Raw genomic sequence first — 6,111 nt, 5'->3', positions numbered from 1 at the left:
CCTCTCTAATATTTGATCAATAAATGGGATTGGAAAATAGTATTTCTAGGTAGCTACATTTAATTTTTTGTAGTTGATGCAAACGTATTATCCATTCTAAACTCAAGTTGGGAACAACTCTCCCTCTTTGTTTTTTACCGTTGTCACTCTAGCTTTTTTCAATATGACTTGAATTGGACAGACCCATTTACTGTTAGATATTGGGTATATCATTCCTGCATCTAATAGCTTCATCACTTCTTTTTTGACCACTTCCATCATTGTGGGTTTAGTCTTCGTTGGACTTTTTTTGCAAGGAATTAAAATATTCCCCCATCAGAATTTTATGCATGCAAATAGATGGGATAAGTCCTTTGATTTCTGCAATGGTCCACCCAATCATGTTCTTATAATGCTTCAGAATTTCGATCAGTTCAGATTCTTCTTTTTCTAACAAATTGTTGGATATGATGGCTGGAAGTGTTTCTTTTTCTCCAAGGTATGCGTATTTTAGACGTTATCGAAGTGTCTTCAGCTCCAAGATAGGTTCTTGCACTACAAAAGGAAAACTTTTGGAGTTAGAAACTGGTAATTTAAGAGTTTGGTTTTCATACCTCAACTATCTCTACGGGTCCATGTGAGCTGCCATTTCCTGCATTTGTTTTTCAACAACATATTTCTTTTATTAAACTTAGGTTGCATTAACAAACATATTTATGTAGAGTACTAACTCACAGTTAGTAATCTCAAAATGTTCTGCAGTTAATGGTTTGAATACATCAATGGCATTAAGGGATGAAACATTATCAGGATAACACATGACATCATAAATATTGAATTCGATAACTTCACCATCGAATTCCATGGAGGGTACCATCATAAACATCTATTATAGTTCTGGTTGTTTTTAAAATGGTCTCCTTAAAAGAATAGAAATTGAATTCGGTGAGTCATCATCTCCTATATCTAAGACCTAAAAATCAGCTTGGAATATCGACTCATTCACTTGGACCAGAACCTCTTCCAGCATACCTTTTGGTTGTACTAGTGAACAATCAGCCAACTGAATGATAACTCATTTTCTTTTCAGTGTCCCTACCTCAATAGTTTTAAAAAGTGAGTATGGAAAAACATTTATTGAAGAACCTAAGACCAGCTAGGCGCGTGGCACTGAAAGGTTTCCCAACTTACAAGGAACAATAAATACTCTTAGGTACTTGTACTTTGGGGTAGCCTTTTTGGTAAAATAGCTTAAACATTTTCGCTGACCTTAACTATTTCGTTACCTTGTAATTTTCTTTTCGAAGTACATAGTTCTTTCAGAAATTTCACATATCAGGGTAGTTGTTTTATAGCATCAAGAAGGGAAATATTTTCCTCTACTTTTATAAAGAAGTCCATAATCTCTCTGTTCTCCTTTTTTTCGTATTTTTCAATCTCGAGGGAAAAGGAGGAGTAAGTTTTACCTCAGATTTAGTAGGTTTGTCCTTTTTCTACACCTCTTCAGTCACCTCAGATTCTTGCTCAACTACGATCTCATCTTCCTCATCTTCTTGCTGATCTGGTTCCTTGTAGTTTTTATCACTTTTGAGAGTCACAACACAAGCGTTGTGCTTTGGGTTTTTCTCAGTATGAGATGTGAATTTTCCTTGTGTTTGTGCTTCCAATTTGCTCATAGAGTTCGCAAGTTGTGATACCTGCTATTCTAGATTTTTGATACTAGATTTGGTCTTATTTTGAAAAGCTTGTGTACTTGAAGCAAGACTTTTAAAAATGTATTCTAGATAAATGTTGGAACTACTAGGTTGTGGACGAACATGTGGTTGTTGAAAATTGGTTTGATGTTGATTTTGCTGAAAAGGTTGTTGAATGTCAGGTGGAGTCTGGTATTGATTTCTCTGTTAAATATTATGTTGGCGTCTTGGCTGGAAGTTGTTCCGGAAGACTCCCCAAGCTTGGTTATTGTGTGACTGGTCGAATTATCTTTGTTGTGCTTGATAACCTCCCATGGCATGTACAACTTCACTATCTTCTTGTAATATTGGGCACATGTCTGTTGGTGCCCAGTCTTCGCACATATCCCACAAGTTCTGATCTTTGGTTCAACTCATTTTTCTTTTGTAAGTAGAAGAATGAATTTTGTTAATTCTAAAATATAGGACTCAAGGTGGGCATTATTGATTTCCTTCACTCATCATTGCTGATCTGGATACCATTCTTCTTCATTAGCTGAGTGTTTTAGTTCGATTTCGATCTTCTCTATTAATGCTCGGATCTCATTCGGAGTCATATCTGCATGCGAACCACCACTCAAAGCATTTATCATTTGCCTTTCCATCGAAGTTAGGCCTTCATAGGAGCATTCATAAAGCTATAGTCATTGATCTCGTGTTGTGGGCACCGGGCCAACAACTTCTTGAAATGCTCCTAGTAGGTATGAAGGGTTCTCTTTTTCCTTGCTTTATAGCAAGGATTTCTCTGCAGAGGTTGGATACTTTTGCTTCTGGAATATATTTTTCCAAAAAAAAGTTTGGCTAGAGTTCCATGTAGTTAATGATCTAGAGGGAAGGTTATACATCCATTCTTTTGCTACGTCATGGACATAAAAGGGGAATTTTGTTAACTTGATATGGTCTTGAGTTATAGCGTGCGGCTTCATCCCAAAACATACTACATGAAACTCCATGAGAAACTTGTGCGAATCTTCATTCTCAAGGCCTCAGAAAGTCAAATGTAGAATCAAGCCTGACATCAGCTCAAAGATTTGGGCTTCATGGTAAGTGATGCACAAAGGATGTTGTGTAACATTTTGTGTCGCCCATTCACAAAGATTCTTTTCTTCTTCGTCTCTGTGAATATTCGTAGTTGGCTATGTTTCCAGATCTAAATCATAAGGTTCAGGTTGTTGAAAATTGGTTTGATGTTGATTTTGCTGAAAAGATTGTTGAAAGTCAGGTGGAGTCTGGTACTGATTTCTATGCTAAAAATTATGTTGGCATCTTGGTTGGAAGTTGTTCTAGAAGCCTCCCCAAGGTTTTTTATTGTGCGGCTGATCGAATTATCTCTGTTATGCTTGATAACCTCCCATTGACTGTACAACTTCACTATCTTCTTATAATACTGGGCAAATGTCTGTTGGTGCCCAGTCTTCGCACATATCCCACAAGTTTTGATCGTTGGTTCAACTCCTTTTCTTTTGTAAGTAGAAGAAAAAATTTTGATAATTCTAAAATCTGGGACTCAAGGTGGGCATTATTGAAATCCTTCACTTATTGTTGTCGATCTGGATACCATTCTTCTTCATTAGTTGAGTTTTTTAATTCAATTTCCATATTCCATATCAATGCTCAGACCTCAGTCTAAGTCATATCTACATGCGAACCACCAATCAAAGCGATTATCATTTGCCTTTCCGTCGAAGTTAGGCCTTCACAAGAGCATTGATAAAGTTATTGTCATTGATCCCGTGTTGTGGGCACCGGGCCAACAACTTCTTGAAATGCTCCTAGTAGGTATGAAGGGTTCTCTTTTTCCTTGCTTTATAGCAAGGATTTCTCTACAGAGGTTGGACACTTTTGCTTTTGGAATATATTTTTCCAAAAAAAAGTTTGGCTAGCGTTCCATGTAGTTATTGATCTAGAGGGAAGGTCATACATCCGTTCTTTTGCTACGTCATGGACATAAAAGGGGAATTCCCTTAACTTGATATGGTCTTGAGTTATAGCATGTGTCTTCATCCTAGAACATATTACATGAAACTCCTTGAGAAACTTATGCGAATCTTCATTCTCAAGGCCTCGAAAGTCAGAAGCAGATGAATCAAGCCATACGTCAGCTCAAAGTTTTGGGCTTCATGGTAAGTGATACACAAAGGATTTTGTGTAACATCTTGTGTTGCCCATTCACAAAGAGTATTTTCTTCTTTGTCTCTGTGAATACTCGTAGTTGGTTATGTTTCCGGATCTAAATCAAAAGGTTCGGGTGTTTCAGATTTGTTGGAAGATGTGGGTGAGTAATTTTTAAATGGACTATGGGAAGGTGAGGATGGAGGTACTTGGGAAAAGATGATAAGGTGGTTTCAGGTTCGTTCCACAAAGATTGCCTTGTAAATTTGTTTGGTCTGGAGTGGGAAATGATGTTTATGCAGAAAAACCCCTTTAACTTTTTCTGTTGAAGTGCTTCTTTTCTAAGTTTCCATGTTGTCTTCTCTATCTCCATATCAAACAGTAGTGGAGTACCTTTACCTGTAGATCTTGGCATAAAATGATTAGTGGTTTGCGTGTCCTCATCAACGATGCCAATTTGTTAATAGCATGTCGCAATGCCTAACAAACAAATAATATAATTAAGAATACTGCTCTAATTCACTAAGGGGTAGTACAGGAAAGCAGGGGAAAATCCATAGAGACACGTACTATGGTCTATGTTTCTCTTGCATAAGGCACTCACTAAGTTAAAAGAAATTAAAATGGGAGGATTTGTTGACCGAACGAAACTAGTTTTGACAGAAATTTATAAAATAAAAAAAACACAATTTAAACTCTAAATTAAAACTAAGAAAATAAATACAATTTTAGTTTCACGAGTGATTCTCCTAATCAAACAAATAATCTTCAACATGATACATGAACTTTGTACTACTTAAACGGGTACTAACAATCATTAATAAGATCTAAAAAAAATTCTTTTACTAAAATGTTTAACCAAAACAAGTTCTTTGAATTAAACTTTACTTTTTATTGAATTAACCAAATAAAATCTTAATTAATTAAGAAAATTATCATCTTTTTCTGTTGAAGTGCTTCTTTTCTAAGTTTCCATGTTGTCTTCTCTATCTCCATATCAAACAGTAGTGGAGTACCTTTACCTGTAGATCTTGGCATAAAATGATTAGGGGTTTGCGTGTCCTCGTCAACGATGCCAATTTGTTAATAGCATGTCGCAACGCCTAACAAACAAATAATATAATTAAGAATATTGCTCTAATTCACTAAGGGGTAGTACAGGAAAGCAGGGGAAAATCCATAGAGACACGTACTATGGTCTATGTTTCTCTTGCATAAGGCACTCACTAAGTTAAAAGAAATTAAAATGGGAGGATTTGTTGACCGAGCAAAACTAGTTTTGACAGAAATTCATAAAATAAAAAAAAAACACAATTTAAACTCTAAATTAAAACTCAGAAAATAAATACAATTTTAGTTTCACGAGTGATTCTCCTAATCAAACAAATAATCTTCAACATGATACATGAACTGTGTACTACTTAAACGGGTACTAAAAATCATTAATAAGATCTAAAAAAATTCTTTTACTAAAATGTTTAACCAAAACAATTAATTAAGAAAATTATCATCTTTTTCTGTTGAAGTGCTTCTTTTCTAAGTTTCCATGTTGTCTTCTCTATCTCCATATCAAACAGTAGTGGAGTACCTTTACCTGTAGATCTTGGCATAAAATGATTAGTGGTTTGCGTGTCCTCGTCAACAATGCCAATTTGTTAATAGCATGTCGCAACGCCTAACAAACAAATAATATAATTAAGAATACTGCTCTAATTCACTAAGGGGTAGTACAGGAAAGCAGGGGAAAATCCATAGAGACACGTACTATGGTCTATGTTTCTCTTGCATAAGGCACTCACTAAGTTAAAAGAAATTAAAATGGGAGGATTTGTTGACCGAACGAAACTAGTTTTGACAGAAATTCATAAAATAAAAAAAAAACACAATTTAAACTCTAAATTAAAACTCAGAAAATAAATACAATTTTAGTTTCACGAGTGATTCTCCTAATCAAACAAATAATCTTCAACATGATACATGAACTTTGTACTACTTAAACGGGTACTAAAAATCATTAATAAGATCTAAAAAAATTCTTTTACTAAAATGTTTAACCAAAACAAGCTCTTTGAATTAAACTTTACTTTTTATTGAATTAACCAAATAAAATCTTAATTAATTAAGAAAATTAACATTAAGCACAGTGTAAAATTCTAATAAAGTCTGATACTTCTCACAAGCTTGGAAGCGTAAAGACTTGTTGAATCAGTTTATGTCAGAGTTAACCCAAAACACAGAATTAATCTAACATTTGTTAATTTTACTGATTAATAAAGACAAATATGGA

The sequence above is a fragment of the Lactuca saligna genome, chromosome 5 (genome assembly GCF_052625555.1).
Source record: "Lactuca saligna cultivar CGN05327 chromosome 5, ASM5262555v1, whole genome shotgun sequence".
Lineage (NCBI taxonomy): Eukaryota > Viridiplantae > Streptophyta > Magnoliopsida > Asterales > Asteraceae > Lactuca > Lactuca saligna.
Note: the sequence above shows the minus strand (reverse complement) of the source record.